At 33.4% G+C, this 27,930-nt stretch overlaps 1 pseudogene; it reads right to left on the reverse strand.

Moving 5' to 3' along the window:
* Positions 1-15,031: 15,031 nt before the first annotated feature.
* LOC132693458 (U6 spliceosomal RNA) lies at positions 15,032-15,130 on the reverse strand (annotated as a pseudogene).
* Positions 15,131-27,930: the final 12,800 nt, after the last annotated feature.

Consider the following 27,930-nt stretch of genomic DNA (forward strand, 5'->3'; position numbering starts at 1 on the left):
AATCAAGAACATTGTCAGTTCTTTGAAGCTTCCCTCCTAAATATATCATCCCTCATAACAGGAAATATAATACATATTTTATATAGATGTTTAGATTTTAAATAAAGTAGTGCAGGTGGAATAGTTTTTGTCTAGCAGTTACTCTACGATATTTTGATTTATCTGTATAGAATGTCCGAAGACTTTGACTTAATCGATAAAAGGAAGTAAAATTGGTTCTAGCATTTCCTTTTTTTTTTTTTAATGTTTACTTGTCTTTGAGACAGAGAGACAGAGCATGAGCAGAGGAGGGGTAGAGAGAGAGAGGGAGAAACAGAATCCGAGGCAGACCCCAGGCTCCGAGTTGTCAGCACAGAGCCCGACGCCGGGCTCGAACTTACCAGCTATGAGATCATGACCTGAGCCTAAGTCGGACTCTCAACCGACTGAGCCACCCAGGCGCCCCTGGTTCTAGCATTTTCAACTGAAAACTTAATTAGTTGTCTGATAATTAGGTAGATAAAAAGTGTGATAATCAAATTCAATAATGGAGCTTCCCAAATAGATTGATCAAAGAGAGATTTCTTTTGCTACTTCACAGCCTATTAGAGTTTAAGTGCAAATGCAGGAAAGATCACCAGAAGAAACTAATCTAGGATTGAGGATTCTGGCTCTGCCTCATTCTGTCCCATACCTGTGCAACGTGTTGCTCACTTCGAATACGCCCCCGGAATGTCATATTGTCACTGTATCCATGTAAAGGGTCTTTGACATTGGAACCCTCCTCTCTTATTTCTGAAAAATAGTATATTCAAAGTCATTCCTTTGCTTCTTTTTCTCAACTCCTAATGGTGTTCACTTCAAAGAGATAAAATGTTCATCAAAACTCCTTAATGTCTCTGGATTTCTATTTTAGATTCATCTGTAGATTTTTGCTCAAATTGTGTGACAATAAATGCTAGTCTGTCCCGTATGAGAGGCAGAATTGAAAAGCATCTTACAGTCTCTGATGATTAAATTAAAGCCTTTGATTAGGAACAAATGTGCTAGTTGGTTTAAAAGCCCCAATAAACTTGAGTTTATACATTTGAAATTAACATTTGTCTCTAATCCTGTTGATCTCCCAACCTTGTTTGTGCTAAATATGGATCTATCTTCAAGTTAATGCATAAATTTATACTCTGTGGACTTAAATTAGATGCCAGATAACTTCAAAAGCTAAAATTAATTGCAAAAATGAAAAGAAGACACACATCAAAGATTCATTTTTAAAGTTGATATCTACATAGCATTTTATACCCGTTTAAAACTGTTAGCTTATCCTGTATTTAGCCTCCCTAACAATTAAAAGCTTGATATACTACTGTAAGGGTGCACTTGTGGGTAAGAATGGTGTGTACCATCAAATCTTTCTTATCCTGAATACTTTAAAACAAAAAATGTGTTATGAAATTTATGATACCCAATTTTTACTCCCAAAGTTTAAAAGTTATTTTTATGAAATATCAAATAAACACCTAATATTTTTAATTGTGATCCAGTTTAGTGCTCAGAAAAAGAAAAAAAAAATATTAACTGAACCAGAGAAATTTAATTTTGTGTTGGGTGAATTATATATAGAATTTTGTAATTTAAATATTCTTAGACATTTACGTATTTCTTTTTTATGATTACATTATAAAACAAACAAACAGGGGCACCTGGATGGCTCAGTCGGTTGAGCGTCCGACTTCAGCTCAGGTCATGATGTCGTGGTCTATGAGTTCGAGCCTCGTGTAGGGCTCTGTGCTGACATCTCAGAGCCTAGAGCCTGCTTTAGATTCTGTGCTCCCCTCTCTCTCTGCCCTACCCCTGCTTGTGCTCTGTCTCTCTCTGTCTTTCAAAAATGAATAAACATAAAAAAAATAAAACAAACAAATATTTTCAAGTAGAATTTTTTCTTTAACCCTAGGGACAATAATAATTTATATTTTTAGAGGGAGACCATTCTTATTACTAACCTTTCTTACAAGGTATACAGTTTATTTTCATTTTAAACAAGAAAATATCTCTTTATAAAATATCTCTTTATAAAAATTATAAAATTATAAAATATAAAATAAATAAATAAAATAAAATAAATAAAATTACAAAATATCTGTTTATAAAAATATCCAAGGGGAGCCTGGATGACTCAGCCAATTAAGCATCTGACTTGATTTTGGCTCAAGTCATGATATCACTGTTCATGAGTTCAAACCCTGCATCTGGGTCCACTCTAACAGTGTAGAGCCTGCTTGGGATTTTCTCTTTCCCCTCTCTCTCTCTGCCCCATGCTCGCTCTCTCTTTCTCTCTCTTTTAAGTTTAAGTAAACTTAATTTTTTTTTTAATTTATTCATTTTTGAAAGGCAGAGAGAGACAGAGCACGAATGGGGAGGGGCAGAGAGAGAGGGAGACACAGAATCTGAAGCAGGCTCCAGGCTCTGAGCCATCAGCACAGAGCCCGATGCGGGGCTGGAGCTCACAGACCACGAGATCATGACTTCAGCCCAAATCAGCCGCTTAACCAACTGAGCCACCCAGGTGCCCCTAAGTTTAAGTACACTTAAAAAAAATACATATCTAAGAAGTTAGTAAAGAATCTGGGTTTCTTTGCCTTAGTAATGTCAAATATTTATGTGAAAATAGATGGTCATACAATTCAAATTTTAGGCAGATGTTGAGTATAGTAAAAAAGCAATTTGAGGTACATATTATTTGTGGGGCAGTTTATTCCTTTTTCGTTATTTGTGACATAGTAATGTAAATTTTCTGACGAAAAAATCCAATGGAAACTTCAACATATACCATTATTATATTAGAGAACATCTTTTTTTTTTTTTTTATAGTGGGGAAGAAATAAAATTTCAATTCTGCACTATAACTTTGTTGTAGGATTTTAGAATAGATGGAATTAGGTCAGATGCCAAAGTCACTTTTTAGATATATATTATTAACATGTGTTTATTCTTTATAGCTGTAATAATAAGAAATTTCATTTTCTTAACTTTTTTGTTTGTTAAGTATTTTCATATCTACTATCCTATGACTGATATATATATATATATATATATATATATATATATATATATATGACCTAGTTAAATAAGTAGGGCTGGTACCAAAAATTGGCATATGCTCATTAAATATTAATTTTTGGAATCATTATTCAGAAGAAGAATTCAAATACATCACTCATATAGTGGGGTGTGGTGACTCATTTTTTAATTGTTTATTACCTCTAGAATATTTAAAATAATCTTTTTTGGTTGGATTGTTTCCCATGAAAAGATATGCTGAAGTCCTAGTCCCTAGTACCTCTGACTGTGATCTTATTTGGAAGTAGGAGCCCACAGGTATCATTAGTCAAGATGAACTGATGCTGGAATAGGAATGTAATGTCCTTATTAGAAGACAGTCCTATGAACACACAGATACATGGGGATGATGGCATGTGAAGGTAGAGAATTGGAATGAGTATCTACAAGCCAAGGAATGTCAAAGAATGTCAGCAAATGGACCAGAAGCTAGAAATAGACAAAGAAGGATCCTCTATGGGCCTCAGAGGCAGCAAAGTATTGATGACACATTGATTTCAAACTTTTAGCCTCTAGAGCTGTGAGACAATTAATTTCTATTGTTTTAAGCCACCCAGATTGTGGTACTCCATTAGAGCAGCCCTAGGAACTTAGAAATAACTCCAAAATAACTTAGGTAAGCTTTCTACTTAATAGTTTGCATTTCTCTGTCATAGCTCTTACCACAATTTATTTTAATATTTCTTTCTCTCTCGTTGAAAGAGTCTAATCTCCACCTGAATAGAAACCACTCTTATTCTTCATCACTTGTAAATAGAGATCCAAAATATACATTTAGTGAATATTTGAAAAGTTCATAATATCTCAAATATTGTCACTGGATATCACACAGGGTATCACACACAATATCATTTCTCAAAAAAATTAAGTAATAATTTCTGAATGGTATTTTAGAAAGAAAAAGAAGAAGTGGAGAGCCCAGGTGGCTTAGTCGGTTAAGCATCTGGCTCTTGGTTTTGGCTCAGGTCATGATCTCACGGTTTTGTCAGTTTGATCCCCACATCTGGCTCTGTGCTGACAGGGCAGAGTCTGCTTGAGATTCTCTCTCTCCCTCTCTCTCTGCCCCTCCCCCACTTATGCTGTCTTTCTCTCAAAAAGAAATAAATAAAAAATAAATAAAAATTTTTAAAAAATTTAAAAAATTAAAAAAAGAAAAAGAAGAAGCAATGGAAATATATCTTTCACATAATGGAAGCTGAGGGCTTGACTTTGGACAACTATCAGCTGTTACTTAACTGTATCAATATCCCTACCTATTGGTAACCAAAGCAAGTGGACCAAGTTGGAAAGATCAATGTCAGTTGGATAAATTGACTACCTCAATTATGGACATATACTAATCTATGGGACGGTATTATGAAATATGGATTTCTTTCTCTTCTTTTTTGAGAGAGTGAGAGTATGAGTGGTGGAGGGACAGAGGGAGAGGGAGAGAATCCCAAGCAGGCTCCACACCCAGTGCATAGCCCAGCACAGGGCTCAATCTCATGACCCTGACATGATGAGCCAAGCCAAAATCAAAGTTGGGGGCTTAACTGACTGAACCACCCAAGCACCTCTGGAGTATGGTTTTCCACAAGCTAATACACAGTGTGTATAAAATGAATGTATCTTGGGGCGCCTGGGTGGCTCAGTCGGTTAAGCATCTGACTTCAACTCAGGTTACGATCTCATGGTCTGTGAGTCCGAGCCCCGCGTCAGGCTCTGGGCTGATGGCTGAGAGCGTGGAGCCTGCTTCAGATTCTGTGTCTCCCTCTCTCTGCCCCTCCCCCGTTCATGCTCTGTCTCTCTCTGTCTCAAAAATAAATAAATGTTAAATAAAATAAAATAAAATGAATGTATCTCTAGATAGTATCTACAGAGCTTTAAATTTTTATTGTAACATAATTCAGTAGTTGCTTTCTAATTCATGTAAATGGGAAGAAAAAAGAAAATCATTCAAATTAGAAAAATTAGAATTTTAGGCTAAATTCTAAACAATATGGAATAACTCAACCAAGCTTTCTTAGTACAACAAACGTTGCTAAGGGACTGGACCTAGGGCTGTTTATTGTTGTTTTTTAATCTCAGTTCATTTTTTTGCCACTTACATTTGTGTGCGTTGTCTCTAATGTAGGAAGTTGGTCACAACTTGTTTAATAAGAGAATACATAAAATAAACTAATGGTATAATTACAAAAAGAATGAAAGTCAATAAAATCCAGCAAAATGGTATTAACAAAAACAGTTAAACTGAGTTCCCCTTCTGGTTGGAATGTAGAAGATAGTAAAAGATTGTCCCTCCTACTAAAGTAATAGATAATTACAGGATAAACAACAACAACAAAAAAAAATTTCTTTAAAGCCTTTGAACAATGTTGGACATAATGATATCTAAAATAACTAAATTATAGAGTCACGTAAACACTTTTTAGTGACAAAGATCACTTTTATCCCTAGGGCCAATGGCTGAGGTAGCACACACGGGGTTCTGCTCCAACAAGAGCCCAGAAAGTTGTCCCTCCTGTTCTTACCATGAGAAAGAAGGCAGAAAAAAACCTAAATCAGTGACTCTTTTTAGATCTGTCAGAAAATTGAGGTCACAGGGAAAATCATCACATGGCAATCTGGAGAATCATCATCAAGATCAGTTTATTATAAACTGGTAGGAACACAAATATGCCTCCTGAATGAATTACTAGAGGCTGAATGTGGATTAACTGGAGAGTGGAAAACTCCTATTAGTGGGAAGAACTCCACATTTTTGTGAGTTTTACCTCCAGGGACCCCACCAGGTACTCACAATAAAGATCACAGAAAAATCCCACCTTTCTGGTCACGGTGGGGTGGGAGGCATTGGTAAATGTTTTGCCATATGGTTAATCAGAGAATTCTCCATGACAAAGGCTTACTTTCCCAGGGAAACTACTAGATCTTATCTACTTGGGTGAAGAACCATTTTCAGAGTCTATTCTCCTCTTTCCATCCTGTCTCACCTAAATTTGGAAATAATGCTTCAAAGCACCTTTGACAGTTTCAGCCCAGGGACTCAGATCCACTAAAAGACTGATATTTAATCATAAGTTTATAGAATGCTTACCCTCTACCACACCTTACTTAACATTACATCTATTAAAGTAGGAGTTGTTGGAGTAATAGTAAGAGACTATACAAAAAAGGAAAAATAAAAGTAAGCAACAATAAATACATAAAGAAGCTAAAGCCTCTGGCTGCTATGGATCTAGCAAACCTAATCCAGTTTAGAGCCACATGGCCACATTTAGGAAACCTCACATTAAAGGCCTATTTTCTTCAATCCTTTACCTAATTCTCATGTGTATCTTTTTTGCATTCTTACTTTCTCTGAAATATAACTGGAGTGACTTATATACAAAGTGTGCAATATATTAAAAAACCATGAAAACATGGGAGTAATATTCAGTTAACTCAAAAGAAGGGAGTAAAGGAAGAACAAAAGAACAAAAATACAAGGAAAAAGAAAACAACTAGACATAAACCCAACTTTTTCAATAATTACATTAAATAAAAGATTAAGCACCATCAATTAAAAGGCAGAAGAGGACAGACTGGATGCAATATCCAACTATATGTTATGTATAAGATCCACACTTGAAAGTAAAAGAAAATGAAAATGTATTCTGTAATTAGTAAGCACAAGAAAGATAGTGAGGCTCTAATAACATAAAGAAAAAAAAAAGACTTCAGTGTTAAAAGCATCCCAGACACATAGAAAAACAAATGTTTTTATGAAAATGTGAATAATGAGAAAGTGAAACTTCTCATAAAGACAGGATAATCCGAAGTACATATTCAGTTAATAACACACCTTCAAAATGTAGGAATGCAAGCAGGGATTAAGACTAAAGGACAAAACAGACCAATCAAATATACTTACAGATGTTATTATAATTTTTGTAATAGTCATCCATGTTGTATGTAATTAAAGATGATCTTAGGACATGAAATCATTATTAATAAAAGAAAAAAAATGATGAACTGTACTCAAAAAAGTTTTAAACTTCTCAATAAAAGACACTGGAAATGAAAAGGAAATGAAAAGGCAAGGCACAGAATGGGAAGAAACACACCCATCACTTGTAACTGACAAGACTTTAGTGCCGATATATATAAAACTCCTACAAATGAATAATAAAAGACAAATAATGTGAAAAATAACTGAGTAGCCACTTCAGAAAAGCATGCCTATGAATGTCCAATGAGGAAATAAAAAGTGTCCAAAGCCAGCAACTAATGGGGAAATACCAGTCACTCACTTATGGGGCAGCTAAAATCAAAGACTGAAAGTAGCAAACGTTGTCAAGGATGCAAAGCAACTCGAGTTCTACGTTGTAGGTGAAAGTGTGAGATGGAAAACCACTTTGATAAAGTGTTGTAGCATTTACCTATAAAGTTAAATATAATTATTCTGTAACTGAGGACTTCTACTCATAGATATCTACTCAAGTAAAGAAAACCTTTGTACCCTCAAAATATTTGTATAATAGCAATATTTAAAGTTGATCTGCTAATAATAGAAAAAGATCAGAAATAATACAAATGCCTATTAATAAGTTAATGGATATTCAAAGTGTGCTTTAGCCAAACAACGGAAAATCATCTACTTTGTTGTATGTGATGAAAAAGCAATAAGTATAAGCAGTAAGAAGGAACAAACTGGTGATGCAAATAAATGGATATATTTCAAATAATTAAGTTGAGCACATGGAATGACACAAATAATATATATGAATATATAAAATTCAGAACATAATATATAATATGAATATATTATGTATATATGTATGAAGTTTTTCGAACAAGCAAAATGAAGATACAGTGATTTAATTCAGATTGGTGGTTGCCTGTAGGCTGGTGACTGATTATAGGTCTGCACGAGAACTTCCTGGGATGATAAAAATTATTCCTCTATTTTGTTTTGGTTGGTAGTTAAAAGGGTGTAGGATTGTTGAAAATCTTTGATAGATTTAAAACAGGCATTTTATTGCATGTCAATTATTCTTTAATAAATTTTTTTTAAATTTTTTATGTTTTTATTATATTTTTGAGAGAGAGCATGAGCAGGGGAGGTGCAGAGAGAAAGAGAGACACAGAATCCAGAATCTGAAACAGGCTCCAGGCTATGAATAACATTTAGAATATAAGACAAAATTTAGTATTTTGGCATTATATTTGTTAACATGAAATTTTCATTTAAAAGTTTATTAAAATGTTCCTCTTCTTTATGTTTTTTTTTTTTTTTTTTAATGCCAGGGTTCTTAGAATATATCATGTAATCAGAGCACTCCCTTTACATGATATATATTTTTTTCCTGCCATTTCCATGTCGGATACATCTTTATAAAATGGAAGGTATCTCCAGAGGCTTTATAATCCAGTGCTGTGCTCTCAGGCAGGGCTACAAACTGAGCCACTAAAACAGATGGTTGTCTGGCTTATTCTTACTGATGTTCAGAGAAAGACATTATATAAATTCCCTTGGTAATGCACTTTTGTGTTTAAACAACCTTAATGTCAATAAGTTGTTTCTTACATCTAACCTGACTCTCCCTTTCTCAAACATAAGTTTCACATGCTTTTGTTTTATTCTCAGTGGAGCAAGAGAACAGATGGCCAGTATCTTCCTTTGAAAAACAATTCATGCACTTAAAGACAGTTGCTAACAAGACCCCTTATTTAATCTTAAATTTAATTGTTTCAATTCACATAATGGAAAAGATGGATCTTCTTTCAAGTTCATCTAGGCTAACACCCGAAGTTTATGGCATGGAATTTTATCTTGTAAGGTGTTCAATTAATAGAAATTTTTTACATCAGTAAATTTGTTAGTAATATTTGATAACATACTTTTCTTGGAGACTTATAGTACTTTTTCCCATATTAATATCTTAGAGAAACTCTGATGAAAGAAGTCTATTTAAATATGCTTATTCAAATATTTTCAAATGTTCCCTTCTAGCACCTTCTAGTTTACTGCAAATCACTAGTTAATACTCACAGAAGACTGTTTATATCATGACATTCCACTTTTATTCTCATTACATTCCTTTAAAGATTAAGAAAGCTAAAGCCTCTCAAAGAGGTAACAATTACATAGCTCTTTAAATATGTAATTTGTATATATTTTAGATGGCCTGCTCTATAAATACATCTATAAATTAACCATCTTAAGAATAGCCAGAAAAACTCAACAAATATGTAAAAATAATATCTTTCAAATCCTCAGAAAACTGCTGTGACATAGTAAAAAATCTGGAGCACAATAAAAAATAACAAGGCATAAGGGAAGACAATACCTTTCCAAAAAACAGACAAAAGAGACAATACGAAGATAGAGGTAAAGCTAATGAAATGATTAGATTATGACTTCTAAATAAATACAATTAAATATTTCAGTAATTGAGTGACTAGATAAAAAATTGGGGGCAAATAAATGGAAACTTAAAATGATTCTAATACAAATTATAATAATTAAACAATCTGAAATTAATAACTTAATTTATGGATTTAATAGTAGATTAAACCCAGCTAGAGAGAAAGAAAACATATATGTTTACTAGTTTATTTCTAGAAAACACAAAATGATGGGAAATATAGAAAAACTAAGAAATATAAAATACTTTAAAAGTATAATATCTTTTAGCATCTAATCATACAATTATATTTCCCAAAGATGAGGATAGGGAGAATGTAGACACAAGTAAATTGGAAGAGATAACAAATAAGAGATTTTTAAAATTGATGAAACACATTAAGTCATTATTTCAAGAATCACTATAAAATTTAACAGCATTAAATTATTAGCAAATGAACAAACACACATATAATAACAAGTCATAGCATGCTAACCTTTTAAACCCCCCCAAAAGATAGGATATATTAAAAGCAGCCAGAAGAAAAATAGGTATTTTATATTTAAAGGAATAAAAATAAGAATTCTAGCTAATTTCTCAATATAAAAATGGGAGCTAGCATAAAATGGTATATTCTATTGAGAATGCTTTAAGAAAATATCTGCTAATCTAGAATCAACATCGAGTCAAATTATATGTCAATAATGAAGACATTTCCAGACAAAGTAAAACAGTAAGAATTTATTCAATAGTGATTGAAGACTTCTGCAGGCAAAAGAATTATTGCATTTAGGTTTATGATGCAGGAGGAAATGATCAGTAAATATAAAATTAAGACAACAGTAAATATGGTGGCATATCTAATTGATTACTGACGATAAACAAAAATGATATTTTGAGACCCTAAATTATATATCAAATGAATACATAAAACATTTATTAAGAAAAAATAAATAAATATTAAGTTTTCTAATTAACCCATGCATTGCCCAGGAAATGAAGAAGTACCATTTTGTATAATATTTTAATAAATGAAGGAAGTCTGTTGAAATGTCTAGGGTAAACACTTATATAATAGTAAAGTGATGCCTAATTAATAAGTTAATAGCAAGGAACATAAAATAATTTTTTAAATAATGAGTCCAGGGCACCTGGTTGGCTCAATTGGTTAAGTGTCCTACTCTTAGTTTTGGTTCAGGTCACGATCTCATGGTTTGAGAGTTTAAGCCCCGCATCAGGCTCCATACTGATTGCGTGGAGCCTGGTTGGGATTCTGTCTCCCTCTCTCTCTGCCCCTTCCCTGCTTGCTCTCTACCTCTCTTTCTGAAAAAAACAAATAAATAAACATCCAAAAATAATAACATAACATAATAACATAACATAACATAACATAACATAACATAACATAACATAACATAAAAAATAAAGAATCCAAATCTAGTGCAATTCTATTCAACATTCTCACAGAGGGTTTTCTGGAGATGGGCAAATTAATTCCATATTTGCAATGGAAACAAAAGGCAAAGACTATCGGGACCAGGGTGCCTGGGTGGCTCAGTTGTTTGAGCCTCTGACTTCAGCTCGGATCATGATCTCCCGGTTCATGAGTTCAAGCATTGTTTTGGGCTCTGTGCTAACAGCTGGGATTCTGTGCCTACCTCTCTCCGTCCCTCCTCCACTCACACTCTGTCTCTGTGTCTCAAAAATGAATTAACATTAAAAAAAATATATAAAGTTAGCCAGGATAATACTGAAGGAGTAAAGCACATACGTTCGAAGTGTTACTCTAATGTATAAAGTTCTCCAAGGTAACAGCTGGCTACCAATATTATTATGTTTTAAGATTTTTAGTGGAATTGATGAATAATATCCTTCTTATTGATATTGGACTTATTCCAATGTATGTTGAAACGTTTTTAGTTTTTTCTGGTAACAAAGTTGAAATAAATGTTCTGTACATATGCAAAAACTCAGGAGATACATCTATATACACACCCTTGCTTATATTTATATACATAAAGTATATAAATAGTACACATGTTTACATATAGAGTATATAACTCTGCTATATATATCCAAATTGTTCATTAAAAGTGATTGTAGGGGCCCCTGGGTGGCTCACTCAGTTGAACTTCCAACTCTTGATTTCGGCTCAGGTCATGATCCTAGAGTCGTAGGATTGAGTCATGCATCTGGCTCCATGCTAAGCATGGAGTCCACTTAAGATTTTCTCTCTCTCTCTCTCTCTGCTTCTCCTCCCTGCCTCTCTCTCTCTCTCTCTCTCTCTCTCTCTCTTTCTCTTTCTCAAATTAAAACAAGAAAACCCTTGCCAACGAGCATTCCCATATCTTTGTCAGCACTTGATGTTCTCAGATTTTTAAATTACTGCCTTTCTAATGGGTTGGAGCTGCCAAATTTTGGTTGTTTTGTGTTCTATTTCTCTGATGATTCCTACTGAGCTTAATTTGATTTTGTATGGGTATATTGACAAATAAGATTTGCTTTTCCTTGACTTTCCTCTTCGTTTTTGTTGTCAATTATTATGGGGGCGGGTTCTAACAGAAAACTGATGTATACTCAAATGAGATAACTGAGGAGTTTAAGAAAAGACCACTTTACACAGACATGGGCAGTGTTCAGGCAAATCAACAAGAAGTGTTGAAGCACCCTGGGGCTAAAAACATCAAGGGAGTTGTTGATACTAGAGTATCTGATAGAGAAAGTGATTTCTAGAACATGCATGGAAAGAGGAGTTATAGGAGATGTCTGCCTTACAGATGATGTGCCGTTGGTAGAGGGATGCACTTAACACAATGTGTCCAAGAAGGCAGGTAGTCAGAAACGTAACTTCCTTGTCCTCCTCTTCCCATTACCTTCCCATCTCCTGTTGATCGATGGATCCCATCGACCAAACCCAAATGTGAAGCTAGAAGTAAGGCATCACCTTGATAAAATATACAAAATTTAGTGTCCTGGGAAATGGAAAATGGTAGAGAGATGAGGAATAATTGGAAAGAAGCAAATGGTGAATACCATAGTATCCCTTATATTTGTTTGTTGTTGTTGTTGTTGTTGTTGTTTATTTGGTTGGTTTTCTATTTTTTTAATTAAAAAAATTAAATTGAGTATAATGTTTCTTTGGGTGATATGTTTCAAATGTGTCTTCTCATTTCAAATTTGTACATCCTTTTGAATGCAGTTAAATTATTAATTGCAAAAATGTAAACTTTATGGCTGCAGAAAATTTTGCATTAACTGCTGCATTCTAAGCATCTGTAAGAATTTCTGTAACAGGGCAATTGTTTAATATTTGTTGAATGAATGAATAAATGAATATTTTTTCTTTAGGCTTTTTTCTGTTTCTGTATTATTTTTAATCTTTTCATATAGTGAGATATAGTGAGAATATCAATGAGGTAATTCTGCTATATTTTTATTTAATAATTTAAATTTTTATTTTTCTTATTTATATATTAATCCACTTGGAATTTTATACTATATGATATGAAGTAGGGATTCAATTGTGTATATATGTATTTATGTGATATATATGTATGTTTATATATGTATATTTGTATGTGATAGATATTTCACAATTTACTAATATGTAATGTCTCTTACATCACATGTCATATGTGACTATAGCAAATAACTATATGTATTTATTTCTCTATCTCACTGGTTAGCAGTTTATACTTTTGTCAAAATTATATTCTCAGTTCTAATGTGATTCTCTCTCGTTGGTTAGACATATTGTACTTTTACAATTAATTTGGTCTTCTATATGAATTTTGGAGTCATTTTCTCAAGTTCTATAAAATATCTCATTAATGTATTGATAGATTGGCACTGGATTTATAAGTTAACTACAAAAAAGGACATCTTTATAATTTTGATTCTTCCTAGACATACTTTTTGTTCTTTAATAATAGTCTGTAATTTTCAATATTAAGGTCTTCTACAACTTTGGTTGACTTTATTCTTTAGTATCTACAAAAATTTTTTTAAAAGACATTATACTTAATATTGAAATTCACTAGCATCCCTACTCTTGTTAGGAACAATGTAAGTATGTGAATTGTTATTCCGACTATTCAATTTTGTACTGGATGTCCTCATCACTAAGTAAGGCAGAAGCCAGATATTAGATTCCATATGAATTTGAAAGAACATTAAAAACTTGTGCTTACTTCTATATAATGTAATTGTTTTGATAATGTAGTTATTTATATAGAAACTTCAACATAATCTATGAATGACCAGATAATAAAACAATTTAATAAGAATGTTGTATAAAAATATTAACAGTGTTCTTTACAGGAGAGATTACCAAGTAAGAAAAAAAAAGAATATGGTACAAAAAATCCTACTCACAAGGGTCTCTTTTTTCTCTTCTAAAATATGATATAATGTGTTTAAGGATGTGTAGAATTTTATTGATTTTCTCCTGTGTTAAGAATTTTTATTCTGCATATACCATGTATTTTTAAGCCCTGAAAATATCTGATATTTATTTCTATTTCAATATTTCATATTTTTATTCAGAATGTCTTTTGCTTTTATGTCATCACCAAATGTTATCCTAATGCTTTTTATCCTTACTCTTGTTATTTTATGCTGTTGTCATTTCTTCCTGAATTCTTGCAGATAGTTTTCAGTTTTCCACCATTATATTAATTCCACTTTCCACTGTCAGAATTTTGTTCTTTTTGTTTCCAAGGTAGCTTTCATTCCTGTTACTATCTTTTTGGGAGGAAGCAGCGGGGGAAGATTTTGCAGTTATATTTATCCTGCTCTTTGTTCCATTGCATAAATACTATTTGGTCACTTCAAATGTGGCCAGTAGCAAAGACTTAATTCACTTAAATATCATTCTCTTTTTGGATTTCAACTTGTGCTTTTAATCTCAATTTTCCTATTTATATCTTCTTCTATCCTTTTTTTTTTCTTTCTATAGAACAATGTTATACAATTGTAAAACATACTTAATTTTCTGTAATATATAATCCTATTTCATAGACCTATTTTTCTTCTAACTCCTCAGGAAAATTTCTTTTATCCTTTTTTTTTTTCCTGCTTTCCCAAATAGTATTTATGTCTGAATGATTATTTTCTCCTTTATCAGAGAACAAGTTGCTTTTAACCTTGAGATATTGTGCGTCATCATATAGGATACCTATGTTGTCATGGACCCATTTTATTATCCACATTTGTGCTGGTGGGATAATGTTTTCAGATGTTCACATAAAAGCGGTCTGATATGTATAGCTTTCCTTTCCCAACATCTGGCAAATATCTAGTTTATGTAGATTTGCCAATGTGAGACAAAACTTAATCCCAACTCCTCCACCTGTCTCATAAAAAGGTACTTCATATATAGGATATAGAAAATGTGTCTGCCTTAAATCATCGTGTCTTGCTTAAACATTTTTAACTTTTGAAAATCACACTATACCTCACTTTGTAGTGTAACCTTTAATGTCTCCTCATCAAATCCCATTGGTTTACCTAGGAATTTAATTGTTACATCTTAAAAGTCCTACAGCCAAATGTTTTCCAGAGTTTACATTTAAGAGTTCATCATCCTGCTGTCATCTTTGGGCAGGGACCATGCTAATCTCTGTATTGTTCCAATTCAAGTACAGGTGCTGCCCAAGGAGCACAAGAGTTCATCGTCTTTTCTATTCAAGTGGCAGAATCCGAGGCTGGGGTTTAACGGACTAAGGAAAAAGAGATGATCCTTTCACCTAATTCTTTTTTGGGATAACTTTCTTTAGTTTTCATTGGCATAGCATGGCATAGCAAGAGATGTTTTAAATCACTTATATTTCAGTTCAACTCTTTTCAATAGATATTACAGTTAGTGAAAATATCTCCCAGATACTGGGAATCATTTACTAGTCCTTTTCAAAGACACCATAAGGAAATTTCATATTTTTCTTTGAATCCTTTATTGAGATTTTGAAACAGGTTGTGTCAGGGCTGACAGTTACATGCCATGCTCACTGTACAATCCTGCAGACTGATTTTGTATTGAAATGGTAACACCATTTAGAGTAAAATCTTAAGCATGGGAGATATTCTCTGAATGGATATTTAGAATCTCTCTCCTTTTGAATTCTCTCATGTTTGGTTTTCAGATCAGGTACTGGAAATCAACAGTTGTAGTGAATACCCAATCTGAGACTCACATTGCATAGCGAGTGATAGAAATAGATAACGACTGTCAGAAAGAAAAAGAGAAAGTGACAAAGTTGAATACTAAGGATAATTTACCTGGATATATACACTATTCATTCTAAAATAATAAGAATAGATAGAGGGAACAAAGCTGTCTTGCTCTACCAATTTCCATGTACAGATCATATTAACCATATTCCAGTGTAAGACTCTAACAATGGGAAAAAGTTAAAATAGTTAAAATCTATTTAAAATACAAAAGCAAAAACTTTATCAGTATATTTTCCCCTTGGAAGTATGGATTTTTTTTCTGCTTAATAAAACCTTAGACACATATGTCACACATAATTTAAAAATGGGTTTTTAAAAATTTTTTTAATGTTTTATTTATTTTTGAGACAGAGAGAGAGACACAGAGCATGAGCAGGGGAGGGGCAGAGAGAGAGGGAGACACAGAATTGGAAGCAGGCTCCAGGCTCTGAGCTGTCAACACAGAGCCCGACATGGGGCTCGAACTCACGAACTAACTGTGAGATCATGACCTGAGCCGAAGTTGGATGCTCAACCAACTGAACCACCCAGGCTCCCCAAAAATGGGTTTTTATGACATACCACCCAGCAACAATGTTGGTTTTTGTATGCTGTGTCCTAGATATAGAGAAATTGCTCACTAGAGGGAAAAAAATATATTTTTTGCTCTTATCATTGAAAAAAACCAAAAATTGAACTACATGAATTTTTCACATCTAAGATATATGTCATTGAAAAACTAAGGCCCTGAATTTTATTTCAATAATAAGGTTGTTGATGTAATTATAAATGGTATATTACTGAAAGAATATAAATTTATACAAGTTTTTATGCATGTTTTTTCTTTGTGTCTGCTATGTCCTATTAGAAGGATTAACAAGAAATCACTTAGTATTGGTAGTATTTTCATGAAAACCCTTACGTTTCATGTTTTGATTGGTATAAATTTGCTTTTAGGATTGGATATGATGTCAGTTTTTGTTTCTTTTTTTTAAATTTTTTTAATGTTTATTTATTTTTGATACAGAGAGAGACAGAGCATGAATGGGGGAGGGGCAGAGAGAGAGGGAGACACAGAATCGGAAGCAGGCTCCAGGCTCTGAGCCATCAGCCCAGAGCGTGACGCGGGGCTCGAACTCACGAACCATGAGATCGTGACCTGAGCTGAAGTCGGATGCTCAACCGACTGAGCCACCCAGGCGCCCGTTTGTTTCTTTTTTAACTAAATTTAGTTTTAAAACACAATTCTTCATTATAACCATTAATGGGTCTAATAGTTTCATGATTATTGCTTTGCGTATGAAGCTACTAGTAACTTTAAGTGATCAATAGCACTATTGGTTTAACCCAGGTTTGTACCTGTGCAAGTCTTAGAGGCTTCCCCACATCCATCCAGGTGCTCACAAAGGACCAAACCAAACAAGACCATTAAAGTTTTTCATTGATGAGTAATACCCGAGGGAGAAAACATGGGGTTCTTTTTTTTTTTTATGAAGTCTAGAAGAAACTAACAAATATATACATGCATATACATATATATAATATATACTATATATATATGAATACTGATATACATACATGTATACAAACATGTTATTGAAGATAGACACATCCACTTAATTTTTTTTTTAATGTTTATCTTTATTTTTGAGACAGAGCATGAGCGGGGGAGGGGCAGAGAGAGAGGGAGACACAGATTCGGAAGCAGGCTCCAGGCTCTGAGCTCTCAGAGCCTGACTTGGGGCTTGAATTCACCAGCAATGAGATCATGACCTGGGCCAAAGTCGGAAGTTTAACCCACTAAGCCACTCAGGTGCCCCAAAAAGATTTGTGTTTTTGAAACTATTTTAAATTATATTAAGTTGGACTAAATCTTAAATTACAAATGTTTGAATATTTCAATGAATCTATCATTGGACTACTTTCGCTATTATCCCACTGGTTGAATACATGAATGGAACTCGTTTTTTTCTTTGAACAAAATTCTCTGCTCACCATCATCAAAGCAGTTCCCCTATGTAAACACTGCCTTTGTGTTTATAATACCTTTCAGGATTGTGTTCCTCTCACCTTGGCCTATTTCAAAATCCTCATAAACCCCAGTTATATTCTAATTAAAAATTTGGGAACAAAATACACCGGAACAAAATTAATAAGTAATTATTTAAATTTTTCCTTTGCTTATTGGCACTCTTTGTTTTCACTCTACCTTTTTATGTTTTATTAGTATAAAAAACCTAATGGAGATCATTTAGAAAATGTAACAGCGTTTTAATACATCTATTGAATGCCTCAGCGGGCTTCTACCAATCAAGTTATGATACTCTAGAATTTAGACAACCTTTTTTCTCTATTCCCATGGATTAACTAAATTGTAACTTTGTGTTAAATGACTGGATTGTTATATGGGGGATATTTTTACTTTAGGTCCACCTAAACTATTAAACTATCAACAAAAGTATTACTCATTAAAATTTTGTAAGAAAAAAGATTAATCTGCTTTGTTTTCAAGTCATAAATTTCAAGTAATTGACATCAATAGACTATTATGATAAACTTGTTGCCAGATGTTTTTGTCTACAGATGAACTCTGTTGCCAATATATAACTGCCTCACTCAGGTATCCTGGCAAAGAGCATCTCTGTTTTCATTTTGCTATTACTTTGATACCCAATATTTATTTTCGACATTTAAAAAGTTTATGACATAATTTTGGAATATATTTTAAAAGAAAGACAATGATACAGATTTTAACAATATACATAGCTCCTTTATTGTATTAAGTGATACCAGGGATTTGGGAGCACTTTGTCTTTTAGCTCTAATGCAGGTAAAAATGAGTGATATCTCTTTGAGATGATGCCTACTTTTGCTCTTTCTTTATTGCTCTATTTATTATTTACATTTATAAAGTGAAATTAGTTTAGTCATTAAGGTCAAATTGTAAGATAAAGTAACATTGTACTTGAAAACAAAAGGACTTGGTATTCCACTTTGAACTCAAATTCCTTTAAAGATCATTTCAATAGCAGCTCAGATTCTTGTTATGCCTTTTTTGCACCTTCTAGCTGATTCCAGCATAGACCTTTGTTTGTATTTCTTTGTATGCTTGTACATTATGGCCTCATAATGTCTTAATAAAATCATTTTGTATTCGTCAACAAATTTTCATTAGGTTGTAGGTATATAGTAGCTATGTTGAGCATATAAAATCAATATTACTTGATACATATGTGCAGCTGCATAGAAAGATGCAGTGCAGTCGTAGGGAGAGAGACAGAGACAAAGACAGAGGCAGAGACAAAGACAGAGAAAGGAAGGAAAGGAGGGAGAAAAGGAGGAGAGGGAAGAGGATATTAAGAGAGAGAAAGAGTTGTTCAAAGTATGTAAAATCAATAGATGCTGAATTGACCCTGAACATCTTGAATTGTGAAAAACAGTGTTGGTAAAACATAATGCAATATGTGATATTGTCAACATAACTACATTATAGAGATAAATCTATTCAATATTTTCTACCTAACTTTGAGGGAAAGACAGAATCATCTTATATTTCCCCATGAACATGTCACATTTTTGCCTTTTGAAGCCTTCGTGCCTGTGTTCAACAGAGAATTTAGATAGCAGGAGCTAACTTTATTTTTGAAAGTTAAAACTCAAATATATTTCTTTTGAACGAGGTGGTTTGATAATATTAAGATATTTTCTTAATAATTATTTCATTTTCTCTGGTGACTCTATGACATGGAAATATTCCACCATAATGTATTGACTTAGCCTGGTCAAGCAGCACAATTCAAATATTTGTATTGATGTAATGTATTTGTTTTATAATACCTGCCAATGAAATTAAATGTAGGGGTCAGAAAAAAAATAATGCTCAGTTTTTAAGAATTCCTAACTTCTGTTAATAAAAAGTATTATGAAATCATGAGTTCTCAATGAAATTGTATCCAGAAAGATATTGCTTGTTCTTCAGAAAATGAGCAAAAACTATTTATCATACTGTATCATTATGAGTCAAAAATCTAAAAAAAGAATTCATGTGGTTGTTAAAATTTAAAAACTGAACAAGTTATAACCCTCTAAAATATTCTGTGGAGAAATAGATTGTGTTTTATGATTCTAATTTTTAAAGTGAAAATGATATATTAGCTTGTGCATTTGATAGACTTTGGAAGAAAAGTAATAAAATAATGATGACAATTATGAAAGTTATAGAAATAGTATTAATAATAATAATAATAATATTGCTGATGTCGATAAAGTATTTGGCCAGTTTGTAATAGATAAGTAACGCACACAGAAATGAACACACACATTTGCTTCCTTATAAATCAAGGCTATTTGATTTTATTGAGTTATATGGCAATGGGAGAACAAAAGATGACCTTCATACTTGTTAGAACTTTAGTTTTATGGAAATCTGGAATTAAAATTGAGTAGAACTTAGGAGAATAAAACATTCTCAAGACCACAGGAATATCAAGTATATACTAAGTTGGTTGAGCTATTTGACTAAACCTTTGATAAATCATTAACTTTCAAATTTTAAGTCCATTCTGTTATAAAACAGAGATAGAACAACTATTCCCTACTAGTTATTTTCTTTTGATTAAAATTAATATACAGTGAAAGCATAAAGACTAGAAAGCCCTCCTGAGATTGAAAGAATAATTATCCAAAAGACCATGGTTGGAATATTATTCAGCGCTATAAAGAAATGAACTATCAAGCCATGAAAAGACATTGAGGAAACCTAAATGCATGTTACTAAATGAAAGAAGCCAATTTTAAAAGGCTACATAAAGTACAATTCCAATTATGTGTGACAGTTTATGAAAGGCAGTAAAAATAACACTGGTTTCCAGAGGTGTGGGAAGGGAGAAGTGAAAAGGCAGGGCACAGAGGATTTTTAGGGCAGCGAAACAACTCTGTAGGATACTGTAATGGTGGACATATGTAATTATACATCTACTCAAGCCTGTAGAATCTACAAGATCAAAAACAGGCTTTAATGTAACCAGTGAACTTTGAGTAATAATGATGTGTCAACATAGGTTCATTGGTTGCAAAAGATAACATCACTCTAGGACAGAATGTTCATAGGTGGAAAGGCTGAGTATGTGTGGGGCCAAGAGTATATGAGAAATCCCTGTACCTTCTGCTTAATTTTGCTGTGAACCTAAAACTGCTCTAAAGAACAAAGTCTATTAAAAAAAAAAAAGTTAGAGGAACGTGGTAATCTCAGGAAGAAATGGGCCTTTAGTTCCAATGGGCTGATACTCTGAAAAAGTGCTGCAAAAAGAACTGAGCTATAAAGTAATAACCTAGTAAGAGAAAGGGGAAAACCATTATCATGGTTGTTTTTCCCCTTTTATATCTTATGCATTAGGTGTGAAATTAGTTTTTAGAAAGCACTAGTTGAAAAATATTTATAAAGATAGATAGATACATAGATAGAAGATAGATGCAAAATTAGTTTTATCTCTTCTTTAATTATACATTTTATTTATTACTATTTTATTATTTTCAATGCTACTTTGAATGTGTGATTATAACTTTTGGGTTTTCTAGAATTAATTAGAAAGATTTCTGGGGTGCCTGGGTGGCTCAGTTGGTTAAGCGTCCGACTTCGGCTCAGGTCATGATCTTGCAGCTCGTGAGTTCGAGCCCTGCATCTGGTTCTGCGCTGACAGTTCAGAGCCTGGAGCTTGCTTTGGATTCTGACTCCCTGTGTCTCTGCCCCTCCCCTGCTCATGCTCTGTCTCTCCCTGTCTCAAAAATAAATAAACATTAAAAAAATTAAAAAAAAAAGAAAGATTTCTTATGCTGGGGAAGCAGAGTAATGGGCTGAAAGTCAGAAGACAGTTATTCTTCTAGCTTCTTTGTTAGTAACTAAGTTTGTCTAGCCTTGACTATATTACTCAATGCTTCTGAGTTGATTTATTTCATTGTTTCACTGTGTTTGCAGAACCAAACTATACCATGAATTTTACCATGTTATGATGAGGATCACAAGTAGATACTTGATATATATGTATATAAATGTATAACTGTATACATGCAAGGATTTAGTTACTATAATTAGGTTTTGCAAGTAGCTTTGTGCTCTGGTGGCTTAATTGCATTGATATTATCTGGGCACTTACTACAATCTACTTCTTCCATGTAGGGCTGGGCTGGACATACAGTTAGCAATATGTCCAGGGTAAGCTCTTCAAATTTCATAAAAATGTCAACATTATAGTTGGTTCAGTACATGATCACAGCTTAGGAATTTGTCTTAATCAGAAACAAAATGTATTCACTTCAGATTCATACTTTGAAATCTATTCATGCATTAATGAATATTCAATGAGTGTTTATTATATGCAAACTAACATGTTAATCCTTGGGATACATCAGAAGACAATGTAAACACGGTTCTTGATCTCAGACTAATAGTTGTATTCAATAATATGTGTTCTTAGAAATACACTTTGCAAAAATTACAGTTTTTTCTCATTATAATTTGTTTTTCTCTACTTTTTATTGGAGCTGAGCATCTTTTTGTGCTTCATCGTTTTTGTATGTCTTCTTGTGTGCATTTCATGTTAATAATCTTTTCCAATTTCTGTAGGATCATTGTCTTTTTCTTGTTTTTTAGGAGTTCTTTGTTGTTTGTGATTATGTACCCTCATCTTATATACCCAAACTTGCCTGCCGTTCATTTATTGATTGTGAGCATTGTGTGGATGATAAGGATCTACAAGTTTCATTCATTAGTTGACTAGTTCATGTAGAAGAAGGATTTTCTATTCAGAGAAAGGGGAAATAGAGAAGCAAGAAAGGGAAGGGAATTGGAGGTATGTGTGCTTCTCTTCCCTGTGTTTTCTTTTTGGAAAAACCACTAGGAAAGTGTCCCCATGAAGTGAGATTTGAAGGATGCACTCATGAGAATTTCTCTTTAATTTAGGAGCTGATTCTGGAAATAAAGAGTGGAAAACACTTTCTGTTCTGGAATTTTATTATTATTTTTTATTTTATTTTTTTTAATGTTTATTTTATTATTTTTGAGACAGAAAGAGACAGAGCATGAACAGGGGAGGGGCAGAGAGAGAGGGAGACACAGAACCGGAAGCAGGCTCCAGGCTCCGAGCCATCAGCCCAGAGCCCGACACGGGGCTCGAACTCACGGACCGCGAGATCCTGACCTGAGCCGAAGTCGGACGCTCAACCGACTGAGCCACCCAGGCGCCCCTGTTCTGGAATTTTAAATATCACACCCTTAAAAACTGACCTGAGATGCAAAACCAGGACCATCTAAATCCGTAGAGAAAGGTCTTAGTAATATGAAAGGCAGTTTCCCGGAATTATATCATAGTTTTGCTCTAATTGTGAGTTAAGTGTTAGGAATTATTGGAAAGACCAAATATGGGAGAAACGATAATAAAAATTATTACATTACACATTTGCTGAATTAAATATTTGGTTTTTTTTTTTTTTTCAGTTCTAGTTATGTTATTTGTTATGTAGTGAAGAATTAACTCTACCCTAAGATAGACTAGGCCTTTGTTCTCAAGATGGTCCTTAGGCAATTGGAATATCTTTGCTGATGGGAGTGACTTTGTTTGCCTGGGGACTTTGGCCAACAACAGTTTAACAACACGTTTCATGATGGGGGCATTGGACCACATGGTATCAGTTCTACCTGAAGAATACACTGAAGAATAATAGTTTTAACCTGACCTCAGCAGGGGCCAGAGAATAAAGTTCAGCCACGAGGGTAGTATGTGACTGAGCCCCAGTAAAAACTCTAGACACCAAAGACTCAGGAGCTTCCTTGGTTACCAATAGTCAATGTCTACTGTTACATATTAATGATGGAAAAGTAACTTGTCTGTAACACCTGAGTTGAGAATATCGGAAACTCCATGTTTGGAAACTTGTCCTGGACTGTGCCCTATGTACTTCTTCCTTTGACTGATTTCAAGCAAAGTTCTTTCCTCATAATAAGCTGTAGTCACAAATATAATCACCTTAAATGAATTCTGTGAGATTTTCTAGTGAATTGTCAAACACAAAGGTAGCTATTATGTAAACCCCATTCTTCCAACATGCAGTTGCAGTCTGAAAAGAGGGCAGTTTGGGTCTCCTGGGTGGCTCAGTTGGTTGGGTGTCCGACTTAGGCTCAGGTCATTCTCTCGTGGTTCATGGGTTCCAGCCCCACATCCGGTTCTGTGCTGACAGCTCAGAGCCTGGAGCCTACTTCCGATTCTGTGTCTTTTTCTCTCTCTCTGCCCCTCCTCCACTGGCAATCTCTCTCTCTCTCTCTCTCTCTCTCTCTCAAAAATAAATAAACATTAAAAAAAGGAGAGAAGAGAGCAGTTTTGTGTGGACTGTTTACTGTAAAGTTTGTAGTTGCCTTAAAAATTTGTAGTTGGCCATAACTTGCAAATGTTTACTTAGATGTCTCTAACACATTATATTGTCAATCAAAAAGGTGCTTGGAAATTAAACGCAACAGAAAATAAAAACCAGAAAAGTATTTGAAAGTGCCCTCTAACAGTTCTATTCAAATAGTTTACCAAAGATATATCCCGTTTTCAGCTATGTAACCAGTGCTGAGTCAGAAGAGCAAAAGTGAAATTGTGAAAAAAAAAAAAAAAAAAAAAAAAATAGCAACTGTATTTTCCAAATTGTACCTGGCAAGAAAACTGAGAAATTCACATCTGTTCCTGGGAATTAATATTCCCTTATCACAGAACAGAACCGCCTTAGGTTATTTGTTATAGCTGCCATAAAAGAAAATATCAAAGTGAAACAGAAGTCTAATGTTATATTTTGAACCCTCTGAGAATACACTCCAAGTGGCTGTAGGCCTCAAAACACTAAAGAATGTATTCACTTAAAATGCATGAAAAATAAGGATAGACACTTTTGATCAAAAGTTAAGTGGCATTACTCTTGTTGGGGCTTAGTATAAAATAGATCCTTACAAATCAAAACATATTGTAATGGTATTTATTAAATGTATTCATTTTTTCCATTGTGTTATGTACCATAAGCTTTTTAAAAAATTATTTTACGTTAAACATTTCTACTATATTAAATACCACATATTTATGTTTTTTGGTGCAAAAGATGCACATACTTCACAAATTGTTAAGTACCACGGAGATTGGATGGGATTAAACCCACAAAAGAGATGTTTATCTTTTTAAGATAAAGATGTTTATCTTAATTAGCATTCTACATTAAATGAAGATAACATAGTTTCTTTTACCCTAGTAAAGATGAGTTAAGAGAATTCTGAATAAAAATAATGCCAAGTTACTGTATGTGAGTAGTAGTTAAAATATGTGAGATGTGAATTCCATAAACGTTGCCTCGGCATCCAGGACGTGACAGTGTTGTTAACTTCCATATCACGTGACTCTCTAACGTGCTCAAAGAGATTACTAATAGTTCTCCAGATACCTCACCAGGTCATTCTCAGAACAGCCTAGTTTAAAATAAACAACAGCCAACGTCTACAGTTGCTGATAAAAATTACATTTTATTTCAAATACATTTCGGAATGGTGTTTTAGTTTGTTATGCCAGTATCATTTTCACAGGGGTCACGCCTGAGAGAGAAAAACTCATTGAGTGTGATTTGAACAGTCAGGAAAGCTCTATTGCTAATTTTGTATGTGTACATATTTCTTTCCCTTTAAAAATAAATATTCATTTTAAGAAATAATAATAGTAAGAATATAATGATAGCAATATTCAAAATTCAAATATTATGTTAAAATAATTTAATAAGCTTTAATTTATTGCAATGTAATATTACATAATTTTGAGAACATATGTGAAAAAAAAAATAATGTCCAATACCTGATAGTCATAATTTCAGGTAAATTATTTAAAATGTTTAATTTACATTGAAATCTGATTTCTTTCCACATAGTGATGGTTATTCATTTCTATTGAATAATCAGCATTTTAACAGTGTAAAATATGAAATACTAAAAACATATTAAGGCAACATAGATTAGAATATTAAATTTAAAAGTTGCACCCAATTAGTTTTCTTTAGTTTAAAATTAGCTAAGGCATTAACCTCTTCTCTTTCATATCATATACATCAATTTTATTTTAATCTCATTGTTGCTTGTATTATGTGTGCTTGTATAAAACTTAAAATGGACAAGAAAAAGTAGCAAGTAAAATAAAATTCATTGCAAAACCCACTGGTTAAAAGTAGTCATTGTCTAAAATCTAGAATGTGTTACAAAATTTTTTCCCCTGTGGGCCTGTAACTTGGTTTTATTTTCTCTGTCTCTATCCCTCTCTGTGTCTCTATTCTGGACTTACACTAGCATTTAAAAGTTTAGTATAGGGGCGCCTGGGTGGCGCAGTCGGTTAAACGTCCGACTTCAGCCAGGCCACGATCTCGCGGTCTGTGAGTTTGAGCCCTGCGTCAGGCTCTGGGCTGATGGCTCGGAGCCTGGAGCCTGTTTCCGATTCTGTGTCTCCCTCTCTCTCTGACCCTCCCCCGTTCATGCTCTGTCTCTCTCTGTCCCAAAAATAAAATAAAAAACGTTGAAAAAAAAAAAATAAAAGTTTAGTATAATGTTTTTAATTATAATATAAATTGGACAAATCGAAACAAACTATTCAAAAAGCTTCATTTCAGATATTGAAGTGCATTTTGTATCATCACATACTTCTATGGCACAGGGATTCCACCTGCCTAATGTTCCTCAGTGTGGATTAAAAATAGTTCAATGTGTTTTTCACACTTCTGTGTTGCATGTCATCATGTAGGTCTTTTAGAAATGACATCACTGAAGATCTCTGCATGAAGAATTTCAGTAGAAATACAGGAGGACATTGCAGTGAATCAAGAGGATTAGAGAGTCAACGAATATCTGTGTGATTTCTCAGCGAAGTTGAAATATGTAATATTTTAGTTACATCTCATTTAAAATTATTATTATCCCCTTGTTCTTACGATTGGCCTGTGGCCTATAATTTACACTAAAAACGGTAACTGAGTTTTTTCTTTTAAATATTTTGTATATATAAGACACAAGACTTAAAGGTTTTAAATTATTTGTAAATCTCTAATATATTGAAAATGTATATAAGTCAAATAGTTAAAAAGCATCAATTTACATGACAAAAACATAGAAACATTTATAGATCACATGTGTATATTAATATTTATACATTAGTATATGCAAATTCTCTAATTGCTTTAATTTTAAAATTATGTAACTGAATTTAGGTCATGGAACATGTTTCTTGATGGTACTAGTTAGGTGAAGGGTGTTGTTGATGGACTAAACTGTTCACAGGAAATCAACAAAGAGATGTCATTTTCAAATGTTTAAGTGATTATATTATATTAAAATAATAAAATATATGTAAATAAGGTAACCACTGTCATAAGAATGTATTTGCTAGATTGAGTAGAGTCCTAGATTATATTTTGACTTTTTCCATGTAAACAGTGACACTTTGTAGTACACAAAGTTGGCGAGTTTTTATTCTTAGTTAAAACGAAAGTTCAAAATTAAATATTACTTTAAGTTTTTTAAAGGAAAATCATATTTTTAAATTTAGATCTCATTTATTATAAGCTATGTTCTGGAATTATCTTATAAAAGCATTTAGATCAGAGAAGAGTAGTATTACCCATAGGAATGGAAATCAACTAGGAAAGTTGACTCACTAATTATTTAGCAGACTTGAATGAATCAGTATCCAAAAGGATTACTGTCCAAAAGCCTGCCCTGGGATTGAAACAGGTGTTGTTTCATCAGAGTTCAGTATTGCTGCTATTTCAAGGAGGAATTCAAAAAGACAACCCTGGGAAAGAAAATCCCATCTATGTGACATGAAAAGCATGACTCCTAAACTAGATTGTATGCTTTCTCACTCTCAGTCATTTCCTAGGCTTCTTTCTGTCTCAAATAGATCCCTTACCAATTCCAAAGCAGCTGGCATAATTCTTCTCCTGAAAATGGCAATGGTACCCTCACAGCAAATCGCAGGCACACAGGTGTTTGAAGGGATCCGACATATAGCTAGACAGAAGCCAAATTTCAGGTAGAATCACCCATAAACGTTATAACTATGAGGCCAAAAATTGCCTACTAATCTTCCTTCCAAAGGTTTATGGCTCAAGGCTACACTTAAGAACCTTCCTCCTTATAGTGAGTCACCATTAAGTTCCTCTGCAACTGTCTGGGAGATTGTTTTGGTTGGAATTAGAGTGG

Source organism: Panthera onca, chromosome B1, assembly GCF_046562875.1.
Source record: "Panthera onca isolate mPanOnc1 chromosome B1, mPanOnc1 haplotype 2, whole genome shotgun sequence".
In the NCBI taxonomy this organism is placed as follows: Eukaryota; Metazoa; Chordata; class Mammalia; order Carnivora; family Felidae; genus Panthera; species Panthera onca.